General features: G+C 40.4%; 1 non-coding gene across 1 annotated transcript; it reads left to right on the forward strand.

Annotated features, from left to right (window-relative positions):
• Nucleotides 1-23,071: 23,071 nt before the first annotated feature.
• On the forward strand, nucleotides 23,072-23,178 carry LOC148579967 (small nucleolar RNA R71). Its single transcript, XR_015895666.1, has one exon. It is a non-coding gene; the product is annotated as a small nucleolar RNA R71 (small nucleolar RNA).
• The last annotated feature ends 215 nt before the right edge of the window (nucleotides 23,179-23,393 follow it).

The raw sequence follows: 23,393 nt of genomic DNA on the forward strand, positions 1-23,393 counted from the left end.
AGCATTCAAGACTCCTATAGGGACCTCTCCGTACCAACTTGTGTATGGTAAGGCTTGTCGCCTGCCCGTGGAACTGGAACATAAGGCCTACTGGGCAACCAGATTCCTAAACTTTGATGCCAAACTAGCTGGAGAAAAAAGATTGCTCCAGCTGAATGAGCTAGAGGAATTCAGATTCACTGCTTTCGAAAATGCCAAGCTTTATAAAGAGAAATAAAAAAGATGGCATGACAGAAAGCTATCTTCTAGAATCTTTGAACCAAGACAAAAGGTTTGGTTGTTTAACTCTAGGCTCAGGCTATTCCCCGGGAAACTAAAGTCCCGGTGGAGGGGACCATATGTGATTACAAGTGTATCACCATATGGTTATGTGGAGCTTCAAGACATTGACTCTGATAGGAAGTTCATTGTTAATGGACAGAGAATCAAGCACTATTTTGAAGATAATGTTGAGCAAGAATGCTCAAGGCTGAGGCTAGATTAAAAAGCTCAGCAAGGTCCAGCTAAAGACATTAAAGAAGCGCTTGCTGGGAGGCAACCCAACCATTGGCATCACTTTCTCTAGCATTTTGCCCTATTCTTGATTTTATTTGTTTATATAAAGTTCATTGATACTAAGGTAAAGAGTCAATTGCATAAGTTTACAGGGTTACAGAAGGATTCCGCACACAAAACAGAGAAAAAGAGTTCACTGGCAAGAAAATGCCAGTAAGAGGAACAATTGGGCGTTCAACGCTCAAAAGAAGCATCCATTGGGCGTTGAACGCCAGTAAGGATAGCTATCTGGGCGTTAAACGCCAGAAAGAAGCTCCTTCTGGGCGTTTAATGCCAGATTTACAGCGTCCTGGGCGTTCAGAAATACGCCCAGTGACAAAGGAGTTCCTGGCGTTTAACGCCAGAAAGAAGCAGCAGCTGGGCGTTGAACGCCCAGGAGAAGCAGCAATTGGGCGTTAAACGCTCAAAACATGCAGCGTTTGGGCGTTTAACGCCAGAATGGTGGGGAGGAGGTACATTCATTTTTACTTCATATTTTTCATTTTAATTTTAATTCTCATGTTTCAATTCATGATTTCTTGCATAAACATGTTACAAACCCTGATTTCTAAAATCCCTAATTTCTAAAAATCCTACTTTAAAAATATCAAATGTATCTTAATCCATAACCACAAATTCTTTTTCAATCCAATCCAACACTCTTTTTTTTTTTCAAATTTTCCAAAACAAATCTATCTCTTTTCCCTCTAAATTCTTTTCAACTCATCAATATCTTTTTCAAAATCCAAATCTATCTTTTTCAAATATCTTTCATATCTTTTCAATTTTAAATCACATCTTTTCATATCATATTTTTTTAAATCATATCCTCTATCTTATCTTTTCAATATTTTCGAAAATCCCACCCCCTCCCTTTTTAAAACCACATTCGGCCCCCCTCTCATCCACCATTCGACACAAGCTCTCCTTCTACCCATCTCCTTTCTTTTCTTTTGCTTGAGGACAAGCAAACCTCTAAGTTAGGTGTGTTTATCCATGATCACTAAACCATACCCACTAAAGATCATGGCACCTAAAGGAAAACAACCCACTCCAAGAGGCAAGAAAGAGAGTATTCGAAAACCACTTTGGAATCAAGGGAGGTTCTTAACCAAAGAACATTCAGACCATTACTACAAAATAATGGGTCTAAGATCAGTGATCCCGGAAGTCAAGTTCGATTTGAAAGAAGATGAATATCCGGAGATCCAAGAGCTGATTCGAAACAGGAACTGGGAAGTCCTAGCTAATCCTGAAACGAAAGTGGGAAGGAATATGGTTCAGGAATTCTACGCTAATCTATGGCAAACAGACAGGCAGAGAATATCTGGAACTGCCCTCTATGACTATCAAACTTTGGTTAGAGGAAAGATTGTTCACATCCATCCTGACAAAATCAGGGAGATCTTTAAGCTACCTCAGCTGAAAGATAATCCAGACTCCTTCAATAGGAGAATGTTGAGAACAAACATGGGCCTGGATAAGATTCTAGAGGATATATGCATCCCTGGAGCCAGGTGGACCACCAGCAGCAAGGGTGTCCCAAATCAACTCAAGAGAGAAGATCTCAAACCAGTCGCCAGAGGTTGGCTGGACTTTATTGGGCGTTCTATATTGCCCACAAGCAACCGTTCAGAAGTCACTGTTAAAAGAGCAGTGATGATCCATTGCATTATGTTGGGAAAAGAAGTAGAAGTTCATCAACTGATCCCATCTGAATTTTACATACTTGCTAACAAGAACTCCAAGGATGCCAGGTTAGCTTATCCAAGCTTAATCTCTATGCTCTGCAAAGATGCTGGAGTAAAGATGCGAGTAACAGAGTATATCTCAGTGGAGCAACCAATCACTAAAATCACAATGAAAAAACAACAAGTGCAGGATGACCCCACCAAGAGGAGGGCGCAAGAATTCCTCCCAGAAGTCCCTCAATTTGAATATTGGGAACAGCTTGAAGCATCTGTTACCAAGTTGCAAGAATCTATGGACCAAATAAAGGAAGAACAGCAAAATCAAAACAGTATGCTCTGCAAACTGCTCAGGGAACAAGAAGAGCAAGGGCGTGACTTAAAGGAACTGAAGCGTCAGAAGTTATCTCTTGAAGGACCAAGCACTCCACAGACTAGAGGAACATCCACATCCCAAACTCAAGGTTGTTGAACCCTAATCTTAGCCTTAACTCTGTGATAATTGTTCTTATTTGAGTTCTACCTTAGTAGTTATAGTAGTAATTAGTAGTTATTTTATCTCCAATTAAGCTATAATTTATTTTTCTCATCATCATTAGACATGAATAAAATAGAAGATTTTCTTTAGGATAAGGAGGCAATATTTTTCGTGTTTTTAATACAAGAAATTCTGATTAATTACATGTGGTGGCAATGCTTTTTGCCTTCTGAATGAATGCTTGAACAATGCATATGTCTTTGGAATTTGATGTTCTTGAATATTAAATATGTTGGCTCTTGAAAGAATGATGAACATGAGACATGTTATTGGTAATCTGAAAAATCATAAAAATGATTCTTGAAGCAAGAAAAAGCAGTGATTACAAAACTTGCAAAAAAAAAAAAAAAAAACAAGCAGAAAAAGCCAATAGCCCTTAAAACCAAAAGGCTGGGGTAATAAAAAGGATCCAAGGCTTTGAGCATCAGTGGATAGGAGGGCCTAAGGGAATCAAATCCTGGTCTAAGCGGCTAAACCAAGCTGTCCCTAACCATGTGCTTGTGGCGTGAAGGTGTCAAGTGAAAACTTGAGACTGAGCGGTTAAAGTCAAGGTCCAAAGCAAAAAGAAGAGTGTGCTTAAGAACCCTGGACACCTCTAATTGGGAACTTTAGCAAAGCTGAGTCACAATCTGAAAAGGTTCACCCAATTATGTGTCTGTGGCATTTATGTATCCGGTGGTAATACTGGAAAATAAAGTGCTTAGGGCCACGGCCAAGACTCATAAAAGTAGCTGTGTTCAAGAATCAACATACTGAACTAGGAGAATCAATAACAGTATCTGAATTCTAAGTTCCTATAGATGCCAATCATTCTGAACTTCAATGGATAAAGTGAGATGCCAAAACTGTTCGGAAGCAAAAAGCTACTAGTCCCGCTCATTTAATTAGAATCTGAGCTTCACTCAAAAACTCTGAGATCTTATTGCTTCTTGACTTATTTGTATTCTATTTTATTTGTCTAGTTGCTTGGGGACAAGCAACAGTTTAAGTTTGGTGTTGTGATGAGCGGATATTTTATACGCTTTTTGGGGTTAATTTCATATAGTTTTTAATATGTTTTTTAGTTAGTTTTTAGTTTATTTTCATTAGTTTCTAGGCAAAATTCATATTTCTGGACTTTACTATGAGTTTGTGTATTTTTCTGTAATTTCAGGTATTTTCTGGATGAAATTGAGGGAGCTGAGCAAAAATCTGATTCAGGCTGAAAAAGGACTGCTGATGCTGTTGGATCCTGACCTCTCTGCACTCGGAATAGAATTTCTGGAGCTACAGGAGTCTAATTGACGCGCTTCCAATTGCGTTGGAAAGTAGACATCTAGAGCTTTCCAGAAATATATAATAGTCCATACTTTGCTCAAGGATAGATGACATAAACTGACGTTCAACGCCAGTTCTATGTTGCAGCTGTAATCCAGCGCCAGAAACAGGTTATAAGTTGGAGTTCAACGCCAGAAATAGGTTACAACCTGTCGTTGAACGCCCAAAACAGCCCAGGCACGTGAGAAGCTTTAGTCTCAGCCCCAACACATACCAAGTGGGCCCAGAAGTGGATTTCTGCACTATCTATCATAGTTTACTCATTTTCTGTAAACCTAGGTTACTAGTTTAGTATTTAAACAAATTTTAGAGATTTATTTTGTATCTCATGACATTTTAGATCTAAACTTTGTAATCTCTGACGGCATGAGTCTCTAAACTCCATTGTTGGGGGTGAGGAGCTCTGCTGTGTTTTGATGAATTAATGCAACTATTTCTGTTTTCCATTCAAACATGCGTGCTTCTATCTAAGATATTCATTCGCGCTTAATTATAGAGAAGGTGATGATCCATGACACTCATCACCTTCCTCAATCCATGAACGTGTGTCTGACAACCACCTCCGTTCTACATTAGATTGAATGAGTATCTCTTAGATTCCTTAATCAGAATCTCCGTGGTATAAGCTAGAATCCATTGGCAGCATCCTTGAGAATCCAAAAAGTTTAAACCTTGTCTGTGGTATTCCGAGTAGGATTTTGGGATTGGATGACTCTGACGAGTTTCAAACTCGTGAGTGCTGGGCGTAGTGACAGACGCAAAAGGATAGTAAATCCTATTCCGGTATGATCGAGAACCTACAGATGATTAGCCGTGCGGTGACAGCGCACCTGGACCATTTTCACTGAGAGAAAGGATGGTAGCCATTGACAACGGTAATCCACCAACACACAGCTTGCCATAGGAGGGACGTGCGTGCGTGAAGAATAAAATAGGGAGAAAGCAGAGATTCAAAAGACAAAGCATCTCCAAAACTCCAACATATTCTCATTTACTGCATAACAAGTATTTATTTCATGCTCTTTTATTCCTCGTAATTCAATTTGATAAGTGAATTGTTTTCCTGACTAAGAGTTACAAGGTAACCAGAGATTGCTTCAAACCATCAATCTTCGTGGGATTCGACCCTTACTCACGTAAGGTATTACTTGGACGACCCAGTGCACTTGCTGGTTAGTTGTGCGGAATTACATAGTGTGAAGTAATTTTCGTGCACCAATAGCGGTTTTGTGAAGTGTTGTTGTTCCACCTTTGGTTGCCTCCATTGTCCCTTCCTCCTTGTTGATAATTGTGCCGCCAACTTTGGTTGGAGCTATCCCTCCATCCTTGATTGGAGTTGTTACTCCCTTGGCTATAGTTGCCTCCTTGTTGGGGGTACCCTTGGTTATAATTGCTCCCTTGGTTATGGTATCTTTGATTAGAACGTTCATAGTAGGGGCGATCATAAAAGTTGTGGGTAGCCGCTAGAGTGTTATCTTTTTGGAGACTTGGACATTCGTCCGTGTAGTGGGAGTAGCATGAGCAAATGCCACACACTCTTTGGGGGACCAATTGTTGACATTGTTGGTTTTGAGGAGAAGGTTGTTGTTGAGATGGAGGTTGTTGTTGATTCACTTGGAGTTGCTTTAGAAGGCTTGTCATTTCACACAAGGTCTTAGTAACGGTAGCGGTCTCACCACTAGAAGAAACTTCATTCACGGCCTTTGGACGGTTGACTCTCCGTCTAGCATGTTGAGTGGACTCGGCCAAGTCGGTAATGAGTTGCCATGCCTCCTCTGCCGTCCTATACTTTGACAAAGAACCGTTGCTTAAAGCATCCAACAAATTCTTATCTTGCTCCCTCATGCCTTGGCACACATAGCCAAGCAAGACTTGAGTGTCAATCATATGGTTGGGACATAAATCAAGAAGTTTGCAAAACTGTTCCCAATATTCATACAAAGTTTCCATCTCGCCTTGTACAATACATGAGATCTTATTCCTTAGCTTGTCCGTCATTTCCACGGGCATAAACTTGTCAAGGAATTCTCTCCTAAGCAAATCCTAATCGGACACAACATCACTAGGTAAGGTATAGAACCACTCCTTGGCTTTTCCCTCAAGAGAGAAGGGAAAGGCAAACAACCATATAGCCACTTCATCGGATCCTTTCCGCCTAGTAGTCGAGCATACACCATGGAAGTCCTTGAGGTGTCTAATTGGATCTTGTGCAGGAAGTCCATGGAACTTTGGTAAGATATTGATGAGAGTGGTCTTGAGTTCAAAGCTTGCATTCAAGTTGGGATGAAGCACATGTAGAGGTTGGAGAACAAAATCCGATGCACCCGCTTCCTTGAGAGTAACTCTCCTTGGAGCGGCCATGTTGTCAAAACCTATATCAAAAGAAAAACTATTAGTAGTATCAACGGAAGAGTAATCGGTGCCTTCATTGGATGACGATGATATGGTTGGTGAATTGGTAAAAACCTTTTCACCTTTCTTAAAGACTAGCCGCCTCCGAGCTTGCCTAATATGAAGCAAAGTTCTTTCAATTTCCGAATCAAAGGGTGCTAACCTCGGATTTGATAGTGAACGCATCATACAATGAAGGAGATAAGAAACTCATGACATCAATTGGTATCTAAACAAAGACTAATCCTAACTAACAATCGAACGAGCAAACAATCAATTAAGAGAGAAATGCAAGTATTCACATATCAACATATTCACACTAACCAATAGAATGGCACACATAAGCAACTCCCCGGCAACGGCGCTATTTTGATGAACGAAAATATTCTTATGCCGGTTAGAAACTAGTAATGAATCTGATCGTGAGTATAGTCTAACCAACACGCGAATACCGCATCAAACAATTCTAAAATCTATGACCGAGAGTATTGATCCCGGATCGTTCTCCCTAGGAATTGCTTTAGAATGTGCATCATTGATTAGGAAAGCTTTTATGGTTTTGAGAATTGGTGCAAGAATTCAAACTAGCAAAGTAATCACAATTAATTGAAATAAAAGCCTTGGCTAAAGGTAAGCATTGGAAGTTCCATTATTATAGTTTCCTTCAATTATGATAAGAATTGATTGTTGCTTCACTTAGTTAACCCCCTAACAATGGAGCAATGTCAAGTGAAAGTAACTAACTTGAGTCACAAGTCCTAGTCTCACCCTAGGAAAGTCTAGCTTTAGTGCACTCCAAGTCAATTAGCAATTCTCAATTCATAATCTACAATTGATATCCATTATTCAAGTGTCTCCAATAACTCAACCCCTAAGCCAAGTGAGAGAAATCTACTCCATAGCCAAGGTTGTCATTATCACAAACAATTGGTAGGCAATTCTAGAAAACATGATGTATTTGAAAGAAGATAATTGAATTTAAACTATCTAATCCAAACAATCATCAACAATCAAACAATTGAATGAAACCTCAATTCATTAATCCACATTCAAAGTAACAAAATGAACCAAATCTAGATCTAAGAAATTGAACCAAAAGAACATCACTTAAGAGTAGAAGAAGAGTAGATCTACACTTGTAGCAAAACAAAAAGTCAATTAGCAATAGATCTCACCAAGAATTCCAAGAAAACTTACAATGGAGGATGAAAACCTAGAGAAAAGTTGGAGTTTCTCTCTCAAAAAAACAAAATGTAACTAACTTCCTAAAATATCTAGCATTATTACTAATTGTCCTAACACCCTTTATCCTTGGTCTTCTTAAGCTTTTCCCTCCAAAATCTGCTCCAAAACAGGGCCTGGGAACCCCTTGAAATCGCTGGGCACGTGTTTCATTTAAAAAATCATGTGCGCACATCGACGCATACGCGCACTGTACGCGTAAGCGCCCTTGGGCTCTTTTGCGATCTGCGCGCAGGCGTACGGTGCACGCGAGCATCATAAGGGATATGGCCCAGTCATATAAGCGCGCCGACTCCTCACTCGGCTCCACTGTGCTGGCTCTGGGTGAGCGTATCCACGCGTACGCGCACAGTCCGCGTGCGCGTGCGTGTCCAACTTCAATTCTTTGATTTGTTTCATGCTCCTTCCATTCATGCATGCTTCCTTCATTCCTCTTAGCCATTTTTGCCCTATAACTTCTGAAATCACTTAACAAACGGATCAAGGCATCTAATGGTAATAGAGGAGGATTACAATATCTCAACTTTTGATGCAAAAGAAGCATATTTTTATCTATGAGGTGAAATGGGGAGGAGACACGAAATCATGCAGTTTTATATGAATAAGTGTGGAAGATCATTGATAAAATCCTTAGATTCTATGCATAATAAACCCTAAAAATGGGGTTTATCAGGCACTCGCGTCAGTACATCAACGCGTACACGTCGGCCAGCACACGTGTGAGGAGGGAAAATTTGAAGGTGACGCGTGCGCGTCGGCCACGCGTACGTGTGAGAGTTCGATCTGCCAAAAATTTTACTAGGTTAAAAAGTTGTAGAATTTACAATTTTAAACCCCAATCTTCCGACGGGCATAACTTCTTCATTTCAAATCATTTTTCGTCCATTCTTCAAACGACATAAACAACTCGGATCAAATTTCATTTCTAAAAAACTTTGACAAAAAACGGGGATCTAGAGACCAAGTTATACTCCGTCAAAGTAGACCAAAAACCACATTTTCATACAAGGACACAAAGTTCCATTTTCAAAACAAACCAATTTCAACCCTTTTCAAAACCAACCAAAACATACCAAAAATCAACCTCAAGCCTCCTCAACTCATATGTTGACATGTTTGTCAAATTCACAATCCACCAATCCCCCATTTTAACCAATTCCAATCAAATAACTCAATTTCAAATACAATATCATGTCATATATCTTTCCTCATCCCAATTTCCAACAAAACCAATTCCATCAACCATCAATACATACAATCAATATCATCCTTAACATCAATATGGCCTCACCCACAATTTAATCTCAACCAACCATTAAGCATATATCAAAACATATATATCTCTCATGCATCATACCATCAAAATATCAAAATCCACTAATCACATACATAACCACACAACTCATCTCAACCAATCAACAACATCAATAATCCAAATCCTATCTTAGGGCCTCTAGCCTAAATTTTTACACCACATTACATTTTAGATACAGGAAATCAAGACCAAACCTTAGCCGATTTCCCCGCTCAACCCGGAGCACTTCCAAAACACTTTTTTCACAAGCTCTCAAGGCCTCAACACCTCCAAGAACATATTTTTAGCACACCAAAGCCCTTTTCCAACCTTTCCAAACATATATACACTTCCTAAACCACAATATCGCATTCAAACAAATCCACTCAATACCCAAACATCATAAACGAATAAATTCCACTAGAGTTGAGAAGATTACCACACCCAAGGGTCAAGGAGACAAGATTAAGCCTCTCGTTCAAGCTAGTTGGATACTATAACATCAAAAGCTCACAAATCTCAATATTTTTCACCCAATTTTTTCGAAATTAATGCTAGAATTTCCGAGAGGAAAACCTAGATTACCTCAAGAAAAAAGTTGTGGGTTTTGTAGAGCTCAACGCGGTGAATGCGTGGCTGCAAACGGTGGGGCAATCGGAGCTCCAGATCAAAAGTTATGGTGGTTTGAAAATCAAGTGAGAGTTAGAACTTTGGAGGAGTGTTTTTCCCCTTCCGCACACCATTTGAGCATGTTTGAGGATTTAGAGAGGAGAGAGAGTGCTATTTTTAGGGTTTTAGGTTTAGTTTGGTTGGGCCAAGGGCCCAATATGGGTCCGCTTAGCCCAGTTTGGCCCGTTCGGTCCAATCTTGGGCCGATTTCTTTAAAATTGGTACCAAAATTCTCGTTTTAATTTTTTCTAGCATATTAAGCCATAAAAATCATTTTTTTATCTTTCTAGAATAAATTCTAATTTATGGGTTAATTAGTCATTAATTAACCGAGTTTTACATTCTACCCACCTAATTGGGAATTTTGCCCACAAAATTCAAATTCAATTACTTGAGAATAAGTGCGGGTAGTCAGTTCGCATCTTTGACTCAAGTTCCAAAGTATGCTCCTTGATGCATTTGCATTTTTGTCTAGATTAGCTAGTTAGTTTAAGTAGTTTTAGCTTAATTTCATACATTTTATTCAAATAAATAAGCATTTGAATGAAGTTCTCATTACACATGAATATGTCATAGGCTGGGTGATTTTATTGTTGATTCTATGTAAATGACATAAGAAAAGTGTTAAATCCTTGAATTATAGAAGCAGAGCTTTGATGAGATGTTATTTTGTGATTATGGCAGGGACGCGCAAGCGTAGAGGATGCGTACGCGTCGAGAGGCCCAAAATGAAGACTACGCGCACGCGTATATGACGCGAACGCGTAGATACCTGAGCGCTCCGTTCACATGAAAATGCTACGTTACTCTGTAGCTTGTTTAGTGCTACGCTCTCTTCAAAAGAACGCTACGTTCCTCAGCGACGCGTATGCATATATGACACGCGCGCGTGGAAAATGCATTTTCGAAGAGCCACGCGTACGCGTGGGTGACGTGTATGCGTGGAAGGGATTTACGGTCGTTGCAAAAGAGCGCTATATTCTTTTTGAAAGAGCACCTGCAAAAGCTTTCAAAATCTGGAAGTCAATTTTGGCCATCGACGCATACGCGTGAGAGACGCGTACGCATGGGTATGGCATCTGTGAAGAAGCACGCATACCCGTGGATGGAGCGGCAGCGTGGAATATGTAATTTGCCATCCACGCGTACGCGTGAGGGACGCGTACGCATGGGGAGCGTTCTTGGCATGAACGCTACGTTCTCAAAGTGAACGCTGCAAGGGATGTATAGGCGTATAGCACGCGTACGTGTGGAAAGTACTAAAGCAACAACGACGCGCATGCGCATACGACGCACACGCGTGGGTATACGAGTGCTCCGTTCTTCCAAAGAGCGCTACGTTCTCCTAGAAGCAAATTTTTGGATTAATTGGAAGGCCCACTTCAAAAGACTTTCAGGTACACCTGATGAAGGATTGCACTGATATAAATAGTGGGTAGATTGAATCATTAGAGGGCTTTTTGACACTTTGAAAGTAGAGACTTCTTTAGATCTTCTTCGAATTTTCTTTTAGATCTTTTTGTACTTTGACACTTTGAGCATTTTACATTCTGCACTTTTCGTCCTTTCTGTTTAGTTTATGCAATTTTTCTCTTTTCTGCTTACTGGAGCAATAATGAACTAAACTCCACTTTCATTAGGGGGAGAAGCTCTATTGTAATCATAATGAATCAATGAAATTCTTCTTCTTCTCAATTCATTTGGGTAGCTATTTGATATCTTCTATTTTGTTTGTGAATTATTCACTCCGGAAGGGGTTTAATTCAATTGAATGCTTGTGTGAGCCTCGGAAGGGGAATCACTTGCATTAGATTTGGAGCTCTATCCTTCACTACTCTCTTGATCAACACTATTTGGGAGGAATTGAGATCTTGAGAGTTAGTGTGGCTTATGGATGAGAGAAATGAACTTAACATCTTCTCATGACAATTAGATCAAGGAATTGGCAAGATTGATTGTGATTAGAGAGATTGGATTGCCAAGGAATTTGGATCTAATCAATTTCAATCCACCATAGATCTATTCATATGATTGAGAAATGAGTTGAGACCCAATTGATTCATGAGGATTATGATATCTCCAATCCTTGATGAATCACTTCCATTGATTTTTCTTCAATTACGATCTCTCTTATTTCATTTCAATTTAATTTGTTCATTGCTGTTTTAGTTCCCTGCACCTATTTCCCTTATTGATTCAGCAGTTTAAGTTCCAATACAATTTAGATTCTGCACTTTTAATTTCCTACACTTTAAGATTCAGTCATTTACAATTCTTCCAATTTAAGATTCAACTCTTTTAATTTCTTACTCTTCAAGTTTCTGTCAATTTACATTTTAGCTCTTCAGATTTCTTGCAATTTACTTTTTGTTATTCAAGTTTCACTCAAATCACCCACTGTCAGCTTAACTAAATTCATCACCCGACTAAAATTGCTTGATCCATCAATCCCTATGGGATCGACCTCACTCTGGTGAGTTTTACTACTTGATGCGACCCGGTATACTTGCCGGTTAGTTTGTGTGGAATAGATTTTCCCTCATCAAGTTTTTGGCGCCGTTGCCGGGGATTGATTTAGATTAACAATGATTAAGTAGGCGATAATCTAGATTAAGCATTTTCTTTTGTTTTTGTTAAGCCTACTAACTATTTGACATTTTGTTTCTGCTAACTGATGAGTCCATATTTTATGATATATTTTGACTCAATTTGGATAGATTCTTTCACATAAACTCACACTTAAGCACCAAAATAGCATACTTTTGTGTTTTGTCCCTAATTTGATCCTAAATGTAAGAACATGCGTTTTAATGCTTAGATTAGTGATTTAAATTCCACTTTTATGCCATTCGATGCCGTGATATATTTGTTGGATGATTTCAGGTCATTTAGGCAAGAATGGATTGCTAAAAAGTTGAAGGAAGCATGTACAAGGGAGAAAACATGAAGAAAACAAGGAAAAGCACACATATAGAAGTGTGCGTGCGCACAACCCCGCGTGCATGTGCACAAGAATGAATTTCCATGTGTTCGTACGCACGAGTATCTGTGCGCAGCCAAGCGTGCGTACGCACACATCTGTGCATCCGCACAGGTCCCTGCACGTGATTGTATTCATGAAACAAATGCTTCACAATTTCTGAGGCCTCTTGGCCCATTTGGAAAGGCTGGAATGCTGTTTTGGAGTGCTTTATGAAGGAGAATTCAATATATATCAAGAGGAGAGTGATTATTAGGTTTAGTTTTGAGTTTTTCATAGTATTAGGAGTAGGAGTAGTGTATATAGTAGAATTCTCTCTTAGGGTTTCATTTCCATTTCCATTATAGTATTTTATAGCAAGCCCTGATCTTTGATTTTGCTTCTTTAATTGTAAGTACTCTCAATTTCCTTTTAATTAAAGCACTTTTACTTCCAATTTCCTTTGGTTCAAGTTACTTTGTTCATATTTTTAATTTCTTTTTCTTGAAGTTTTGATCAATGAATTTTATGTCTTATGCTTCCTTTATGTTTGATTGCTTGTTTATGTTTGGTTTTGTTGATAGTTGGTTATATTATTATAATTTTCATTGCAATTTTCCACGCTTTACTTTTATACACACAAGGTGTTTGTGAAAATGTCAACTTTAGATTTTGAGTAGATTTTCACACCTTGGCTTGAGATTTGAGTTCCTAGGATACTAGAGTCATAATGTCCAACATTTAGTGGTAATTCTTGGGGAGTTAGTTGACTATTGTTTCCATTAAAGCTAGCCTTTTACCAACTAGTTTGGTAAGTTGGTTAGGACCTATGGATTAAGGCCAATTATGCTTGCTTGACTTACTCCTCGATGTTTGGGGTTAACTAAGCGAGACTAACTCATGATAATTACCATAGTTGTGGTTATGGCAATGATCGGATTCCTTGGATCCTCATTCTCAAGTAAAGGCTCTTTTATGTATTTTAGAATTTTCACTAGTTTTGATCTTGTTCCCTTTTACTTGCATTAATTACCAATTTTGACCATTGCTTAGTTCTTTGAATTCTTAGTTCTTTTAATCTTTTGTTCTCTTACTTCAAAACCCCTTTTTCCTAACAACCGAAAGCGTAGCAATCTCAATTGCATTCCTAGGGAGAACGACCCGAGGTTGAATTACTCTCAGTATCGGTTTATATTAGAAATTGTAAACTTTGATCGAGCATTACTTGTTGGTTGAGAACTATACTTGCAACGAGGTTATTTCTCTTTCACCGAGAAGAGATTCTTGACCGACGGTTTTGCTCGTATCAAGTTTTTGGCGCCGTTGCCGGGGAAGCATGCAATTGCTGTTATATCTTTTAGTTGATGTAAACATGTTAATAGTGTAAATATCACTTTTTGGTTTTTTGTTTTCTTTTGTTAATAGGATTTTGTTTATATTTTCTCTATGGATTTTTCACACCATCACCACAATGCACCCCAATGGAACCTAAACATTTACCTTTATAGTCATTACTCCTACACACCATCACCTCACTACATATAAAACCAAAACCCTTACCCTCATGAGTTTGATTGTCAACCTTCATCACCTCAATTTTTATCTTCATATATGGATCAAGCCACACAAGAAGTATTTTTCATGCTCATTCAAAAACAACAAGAGTTCCAGAAGAAGCAAGAGCAAGTCATGTCTACCTTAGCAAGAGCTTTGGATCATTTAGCTTCATTATGTTCATGCCACAAGCAAGAAATTCTAGTGGATGAATGTGTGGAACCAAGTGAAAAGTGTGGAGTGAAAGAAGAATTGCAAAATCAAGAAAACGATGTCAAGTCACAACATGAAGCACAAAAGGAGATAAATGAAGAGTTTGTGGGAATTGATCAAGAGGATTTCATCATTCAAGATTTTTTGTCCAACTTGGGTAATTCCTTCAATGACCTTCATGAACCTCCATTGTTAGATTTGGAAGGAGATGTTGATATGGACTTCACGCAACCTTCAATTTTTTACTTAAGTGATGATGAGGAAGATTCAAAAGAGGTTGAGGAAGATTTTAGCTACCAAGAAGTGAAAGTAGTTGTGCAAGAACGAATTGAGTGGGTAAATATTTCTCCAACAAGCTTTCTAGCCCCACATCAATATGCCGTCTTAGAAACGGATTGTCAACTTCAAACCCTTCTTGGAGTAGTGGATGGTAGACGGAAGAACATTAATTGGCAAGGAAATGGAAAGTTCATCAAAGGAGCCAATCCAATATTTAGAGTTCAATTATGGTGCAGGAGTCAATTTAGTGGATTCCGGAGAGTGCACAAGTGTTCTAATGGCGATTTAAGACATTGTTCGTCCGAGTGCAAGGGTGAAGATCAAGAAGAGGATGAACAAAAGACTAGAGTATGGGATCCGGGCATCAATTTCAAGAGTCAACAAAATTGGATCCTAGTTGCTAGCTTGAAGTCTCTCATGAGTTTGATGCAGTTTATTTGGGACTCCAGATGTCAAATCAAGAGCAAACTTGGTTGCAGATTCAAGGAGGAGTGGAAGCATAAGCCGCCCTAACAAGGATCTCTTCACCAAGTCCAACTTAGGACTATAAACCAAAGTGCTAGGTGGGAGACACCCCACCATGGTAATATCCTTCTAGCTTTCTCTCTTTAACCTTTTGTTTCATGAATAATTGGCTATATTATTTGGTTGGTTAGATTTATTTTGATGTTTGTTAGGTAATTTTAGTGGAATAATGTGTTTTAGGAGTTTTATAATGTTTTGGGACTTGAAAACCTACTTTTGATGTCATGTTTGATGCCTTGGGTCATAATTTTTGTTGCAGGAATAGAGTCCTATGCGTACGCACAACCTCATCTGTCTGCATAGTTTCCCTGTTTTTCAGTTCCTGTGCGTACGCATAGCAACGTGCGCACGCACACCCCTAAATGCTCCCTCTATTCCCATCACGCGCACAGCTTGGGCGTGTGTACACTGCCCCCTTTTTCCCTATGTGCGTCCGCACACCTTCCCTGTTCCAAAAAAAAAAAAGAGAACCCTTGTGCGTGTGCATAGCACTGAGCGCACGCACAGCCTTGGACAACCCCCCTGGTCGCAGCGCACGCGTCACTTGTGCATGTGAACACAACCCTTATTTTCCCTCTGTGCGCGCGCATGCTCCCTTGTGCGTCCGCACAAGACGCGAGAAGGCTTCTGCTCGTAGCGCCCGCACGCTGCTCTGTGCGCGAATACCTTTCCTTATTCCTTTTTGTGCATCCGCACACAACCTTGTTCATCTGCACAGGTCACTTTTCGAACGTTAATTCGAAAAAGAGGACTCGCACGTCAGTTTCCCCCAAACCCCACCCCTTTCTTCTTCTCTTCTTCTCTGAACACAATCACCTCCAGTCTCTCAAACCTGCGACCGACCACCTCCACCACCACACCTCTCTCTCTCTCTCTTTCTTCCCTTTCTTCTCCTACATTGCTTCTCCATTTTCCCCTGTTTCTTCCCTGCACCTCTCCTTCCCTCGACAGCCCTAGGCCGCGCCTCCCCAATCTGACGAACAGCGCCAAATCTTGGGCCTTTGGATCTTGAGTTTGAAGCAGTTCTCTTCTTCATTTGGGCTTGGCTTTACTTGCAGAGAGAAAGTGTGAAGTGGGCAGAGACTTTAGCTCAGGACGTTAGGGGTGTTAACGTTTAGTGAAAATATGAGTTCGAGAACGTTAGTGACAATCAACTTTCTCACTAACGTTCCTAAGTAAAAGCCACGTTAAACTTCAACGTTAGTGGCACAAACGTTGCCACTAACGTTGCCTCTAAGTCCTTCGCACACGTTATTGGGACTTAACATTCCCAATAACTTTGAAAAGCCCCCTTTGTTCCCACGTTAGAGCTCACGTTAACTTAGTTAACGTGGCTCTTTAACATGGGCTTGCCATCCTTCGAGAACGTTAGTGACACTCAACATTGTCACTAACGTTCCAAGGTGCCCCTATGTCTCACGTTAGAGTCCACGTTAACTAGGTTAACGTGGCTTCTAACGTGGCCATGCTTAGCCATCCCCAACGTTAGTGACAATGTTGAATGTCACTAACGTTGGCATTTTTTTCACTCATCAACGTTAGCTTCCACGTTAACTAAGTTAACGTGGAAGTTAATGTGGCTCCTTGGGGGGTTGTGTGGTTGCTTCCAACGTTAGTGACAATCTTGGGTGTCACTAACGCTGTCGATCACTCTTGCTTCTTACGTTAGCTCCCACGTTAACCAAGTTAACGTGGGAGTTAACGTGGTATGTTTCTCCTTAGGCCAACGTTAGTGACAATGTTGAATGTCACTAACGTTGGCGTTTCTCCCCCCTTCTAACGTTAGAGGCCACGTTAACTAAGTTAACGTGGACTCTAACGTGGCCACTTATGAGCATTTGCCAACGTTAGTGACAATGTTAAGTGTCACTAACGTTGGCTCAACTTCCTCTCTCCACGTTAGAGTTCTCGTTAACTTAGTTAACGTGACTCTTAACGTGGTCAATGATGGCTTTGAGAGCATTATTGGCAATCACTTTTCTCATTAACTTTGCAAGTTAGCTCCCATTTCCTGCTTCTTTTGGTCCTGAAATCAAGCAATAGAGCGCATCAAAGTTCTAGTCCAAGTCATGGGCAATGCAGCATATAATTTGTCACTAAACTCATGCAAAATCCTCATGAAATAATGTAAAATGCGCAATGTATGCTTGAATCAAGGTGTAAGTGAATATCTACCCAAAACTAGCTTATTTCCTAAGGGAATGCATGAAACTAACCTAAAAACAGTAAAGAAAAGGTCAGTGAAACTGGCCAAGATGCCCTGGCATCACAACACCAAACTTAAAGCTTGCTTGTCCCTAAGCAAGTACTGGAACAAGAGAATGATGAATGGAATGCCAAGAGAAATGAGTCATTCTTGTGGAAGTCATATCACTGATTTTATGGTGGTTTCATGCATAGCAACTTAGGTTCATTCCTTTACTGGCTTTCAGACCGTTATCATGTCCTAAAACACTCACCTTGCTTACATCCCATGATACTTTTTTTCATTGATCCCTTTAATTGTCATTTCAGAGCTTATTGGTGTTCTTAGGCTAAGTGCTCTGTAAGGGGGCAACTTTTTAAGATAAGCTTTCAGCCAACACTCCCGAACCAGTTGGTTCAAGGTGCTAGGTGTTGAAGCACCCCTAAGGACTTACTCCCTCAAGTCTCTCCCCCATACATACACACCACATGCATATAGTTCATTTATTTTCCTTCTTGAGACCTTGGTGTCCAGAACCTCTTTGGGTTACTAAGTGCTCTGTAGTGAGGGTTACTCTTGATAATGGACTTTCAGCTGATAATCCCGGGTTAGTTAACCCAAGTTACCAAGTGATAAAGCACCCCTAAGAGCTTATTCATCCAAGTAGATCCCTCACACAGGAACACCACAGACACATATCTTAAGATCAAAACCATTGGTGCCTAGCCTTATTGCTTACTCTTTTTCTTTTGTTTTTCCACTTTCATTATTCTTTTCTCTTTCTCTTATTAGGATCTTGTCATATACTTAGTCTCATGAGTATATTCAAAGCAAAGTATTCAGGCCAGATAGTTGTCATCCCACCTGATGGTTGAACCAACTTAGCTAACTTATGATCATACCACAAACTCATGAATGTACTCCATAGTATGAACCCCACTCTGGTCTTTTGAAAATACTCATTCTCTTTTCATTTGATTTAAAGGGGACAAGCATACAAGTAAGTAAAGTAAGGATGCAATGACATAAAGACTAGCACACAGAGACCTTCTTCAATACCAAAGACTTAAAAGACAAACTTGAAAAAGGTTTAAACATAACATGGAAGCAAGTTCTATTTTATACAAGATCTTCCTTATTTAAAACATAGAGAAGGGTGGAATAAAGAAGGAACTCCACCACCTTTTACTGTTGTGGATGTCCATGCTCTTTTCCTTGCTTGTCCTCCTTGTTTCCTCTTGCATTTCCTCGCATCCATGCCAATCTTGCTTGCTTCCAATCCTCAAGTGCCTTCCTCACTGACTCATAACTCTCTTCCACCCTTTGTCTTTCTTCTCGTGCTAATTCATCCTTCATTTCTTCATACCTGGCTATTCCTGGATGCAATATTGGCAGCTGTCCCACTAAGTAGCCGAGCCTGGCTTGAGTGTTTATGTGATGTCCTGTCTCGCTCATGTAAACTCCTTCTGCGAATGCCCTTTGCTCGTCCAATAGTTCTGCCTGTTCTATTTGTCTTCGATGCATCTCATGTATGTGTGCCCCTTGATGTGCTTGGATGTTGATCAGCCTCTGAATGGATTCTTGTTGCTCATTTTGCCTTTGTTCCATCCTGTTGAATGTTTCTCCCCATTGTTGTCCTTGACTTAGTTGCTGTTCCATCATTTGCCTTTGCCACTCACCTTGCTGAGTCATCCATCTTAAGAGTGCTTCCTCTTGCTGCCCCATCATCTGTAATTGAAGCTCTTTTTGTGCTCCTTGGCTTTCTAAATATTGTCTAGACAAGCCATCAATGGCTTCCTGCAATTGGTGCATGTCCTAGGTCTGTGGTGCTTGCCCCTCTAAGACTTGTCCTTCCACTGCTTGAGGGGCTGTTCTCTTCCTTTGCTTCCGTTGAGGTAGGGGGGATGCTGCAGCATTCATCCTTCGTACAGTAATTGGGATGCCTTCCTTTATCCACATGGGGTTCTCATCTTCAAAAACCACCCCAGCTTTCTTGCATATTTGGTAAATAGTGCTGGGGTAACCTAACGTTCCTCTTGAGTCGCTTTTCTCTGCCATCTTTCTAATACCTTCAGCTATGAGTTCATGAACATTGATTTCTCCTCCCTTCAGTATACAATGCACCATCGTGGCTCTCTTGACATTCACCTCTGAGTTGTTTGCAGCTGGGAGAATAGACCTTCTCACTAGCTCAAACCACCCCTTGGCTTCAGGAGTGAGATCTGTTCTCTTAATGAACTTTAGTTTATTTCCCGCACCCCTTTCCCAGTCAGCTCCTGGTACACAAATATCTTGCAGAATCTGGTCATAATTGGGGTTGTCCAATCTTGAGTGATAACTTTTTTCTTCAAACTGTATAGACCGTAGCTTCAATGCCCTCATGACACTCATGGTACCAAACTCCACCATCTTTCCGCTCACAAAGCTTGTATAGGACTCATCTTTCTTATCATATCGGACCGCATTTGCATAAAATTCTCTTATGAGATTTGCATTCACTTTAGTGACCGGGTCAGTGAGGAGCTCCCATCTTCTCCTTTCTACTTTCTCTATGATTTCGGGGCACTCAGTCTTTTTAACTTGAAATCCCAGCTCATAAATGATTTCCTTATCAACCATCCACCCGTATTGCAATGCATGATGCAAGCTTCTAAATCTCTTTTCATCATATGGGTGTTCTTCCATGGGTTCCTTTCCCTTCCTTCTTTTAGAACCCGAAGATGCCATGAATGATAGTTAATATGTGAAGGTGGCAAAGTTGTGGAGATTTTTGGTTGTTCAGGGTTTTATTGCACTAAAGAGAGTGAGGTGGGAAAAAGGTTTTTAATGGGGTAGGGAGTGTCTTGTACCGAAATGGAGAGTGGTGAAGAGTGGGTAATGACAATGAAGGTGGGTACGGAACAAGGGTCATTTATATAGAGAAGTTGTGAGAGAATGGAGGGTGTGGATTGATGGAGTGGTTACTTGATGGACGGTTGGGGTGATGCATGGATAAAAGACAAGGATCATCACTTTATGAATGAGATTGCTCGGTCTTTTAGGGGTCCCATTTTTCCAATGTTGCATGGCAACATTTTCCAATGTATTCCCTTTTTAGAACAAGTGTGTAGCCCTTCCTTTTGTGGTGTCCGATCCTTCTTTGTTTAGTTGTCCAATCCATCCCTTTTAATGCTTCTTTTCTTTTCCTATAAAGATAACATAAGGAAAGTGAGACATAATATCAAAAAGACAATTTAGCCTTTACGGCTATAATTAACTAACTAAGTGTGTGTCCCTTTATGTATTTTGGTGGCACCATGGGGTGACACCAAACTTAGTTTGAAGCATTGTGATGAAAAGTTTTGTTCAAAGCTCCCAAGACTAGCATGCATCTTGGTTTGCTATGAACACCAAACTTGTTCCTCACTATATACTGCACAATAAGGACTTCACCAAGTTTGTCAAGTTTGGGTTGAAATTCATAAACATTGATTTTTTTACTATTTTGTAAAAACATATAAAACATGGGTTGCCTCCCATGAAGCGCTTCTTTAGCGTCACTAGCTTGACGTTTTTCCTTCATCAGGGTGGTTGATAGTGCTTAAAGTCCTCCCCTCTTGCTGTGGACTTATATCCATTGGTTGGATCAATGATCTCCACATGTTCCAGGGAAAGAACTCTGTTGATAGTGAAGACCTTAGGTAACTGGGATGGTATAGTGGGGAGATTAGGGGGAATATCTGGGAAGTAAGCTGAGACAACTCTATCCCCTGGAGAGAAGTCTTCCATAGGGATCTTCTTATTTCTCCACCTCCTTGGTACCTTCTTCTTTGTTTCTTTTGAGGTTGCCTTGCCCTCGGTGACCTCTTTTTCTAAAGGAGTTGTGATTCTGTCTTTACCTGCCTCTAGAGGTTTAGGTACCTCCAACTTTTTCTTGAGCTGTGGCAATTGCTGTTTTCCTTGTTTATCAATTAATGGGATCTCAGAATGAACTGGCTGTGCTTCAGTGCTTGTCTCCTCTTTCAGTGTCTCATTATCATCTGTGCTTAGTTCCTCGTCCTCTTGATCTGTTTCTTGTGAGAGTTTGAAAACATTGAAGCTGAGTCATTCATCATGGATTCTCAATATTAGCTCCCCTTTCTCTACATCGATAAGTGCTCTAGCCGTAGCTAGGAATGGTCTTCCCAATATGATTGGGTGAGTGTGACTCTCTTCCATGTCTAGGATGACAAAGTCTGTTGGGAGAAAGTATTTCCCAACCTTTAGCAACACATTTTCCACCACTCCTATTGCTTGCTTTTGAGTTTTGTCAGCCAGTCTGATGATTACATCTGTGGGCATTATCTCATTGATCTGCAGCCTCTTCACCAGGGATAAGGGCAGTACGTTGATGCTGGCCCCCAAATCACATAGTGCTCTATCGAACATAGTTTTACCTATGGCACAAGGGATGTGAAAACTCCCTGGGTCTCTTCTTTTTGTAGGCAACTCAGGTTGAATAAGGGCACTACATTCCTTGTTCATTACTATAGTCTGGCCTCCTTTGAGTGAGCTTTTCCTGGGAAGAAGTTCCTTCATATACTTGATGAATGCAGGCATTTGTTGAATTGCCTTGATGAATGGTATGTTTACATGCAGAGATGCAAACAAGTCTAGGAACCTTGAGTATATTCTCTTTCCCACAGCACCATTGAGCAGTTGAGGGAAGGGTGCATAGAGCTTCAGCAGCTCTTGTTGTGAGATTTCTGGTGCTTGGTGATTTCTATCCTCCTCCTTTGTTGACTTGTCTTCAGGTTGTTCGAAAAGTTTGCCTTGCTTGTCTTCAGTCTCTTGATCACTTGTAGTGACCGTTTTGCAATCTTCCCATCTTACTTTCTTTGCTTCTCCTTTGGGGTTTTTCTCCGTGTCACTTAGGAAGCTATCGGTAGGTTTGGGAATTTTCTCAGCTAAACATCACACCTAGAATTCCAGCTTCCTAATGGTCTCTCCCTGGTTCTTAATATTGGCTCGCACCTCCTCTTTGAACACCTTATTTTCTTGAATCTCTTGGCATATTCCTTCAAGTAAGGTTTCAATCTTAGAGAGCTTGTCATCAATTGATGGGTGATTCGGAGCAGATGTGCTGTCTTGGTTTTGATAGGCGTGTGGAGAAGTGTTGTTGTGGGGGTGTTGAGATGTCCTCTGTGTGAATTGTTGGTGAGCTGCATTTTTGTTGGAGTTGTAACATCTCTGGTCTTGGTTTTGATCTTGCTGACTTCCCCACCCAAAGTTTGGGTGGTTTCTCCATCCAGGGTTATAGGTCTTGGAGTATGGATCATAGTTTTTCCTTGGTGAATTCCCAATGTAGTTGGCTTGCTCTTGACTACCCTCTGCTTCTTCATTCACTCCTTCTTGGGTTGTTGATGAAGTGGAGATTGCTACTACTTGGTTCCTCTCCATCTTCTTGGTGAGGTCAGCCAGCTGTTGGGTAATGAGCTTGTTTTGGGCCAACAGAGCATCTACATTGTTTAGCTCCATTACTCCTCTTGTGTTCCCTCTTTCGGAAGCATAGAAGTAGTCATTTTCTGCTACTGTTTCAATAACATCTATGGCTTCCTCAATAGTCTTCTTCTTGTTCAAAGATCCTCCGGATGAATGGTCTACGGCCTTCTTTGACTCATAAGAGAGCCCTTCATAGAAAATGTGCAGCTACACCCATTCGTTGAACATATCTGGTGGGCACTTCCTTGTTAGGTCTTTAAACCTCTCCCATGCTTCATATAGAGTCTCACCATCTTGTTGCCTAAAAGTTTGGACCTCAGCTCTCAGCCTATTGATTCGTTGAGGAGGGTAAAATCTTGCTAAGAATTTGTTCACCACGTCTTCCCAAGTTGTCAAGCTTTCCCTTAGGAAAGATTCCAGCCACTTGGCTGCCTTGTCCCTGAGTGAGAATGGAAATAAGAGCAGTCTATAGGCGTCAGGATGAACACCATTAGACTTCACTGTGTCACATATTCTCAGGAAGGTGATTAAATGTTGATTGGGGT

This window comes from Arachis ipaensis, chromosome B10, assembly GCF_059453495.1.
Source record: "Arachis ipaensis isolate K30076 ecotype BB chromosome B10, ASM5945349v1, whole genome shotgun sequence".
NCBI lineage: Eukaryota > Viridiplantae > Streptophyta > Magnoliopsida > Fabales > Fabaceae > Arachis > Arachis ipaensis.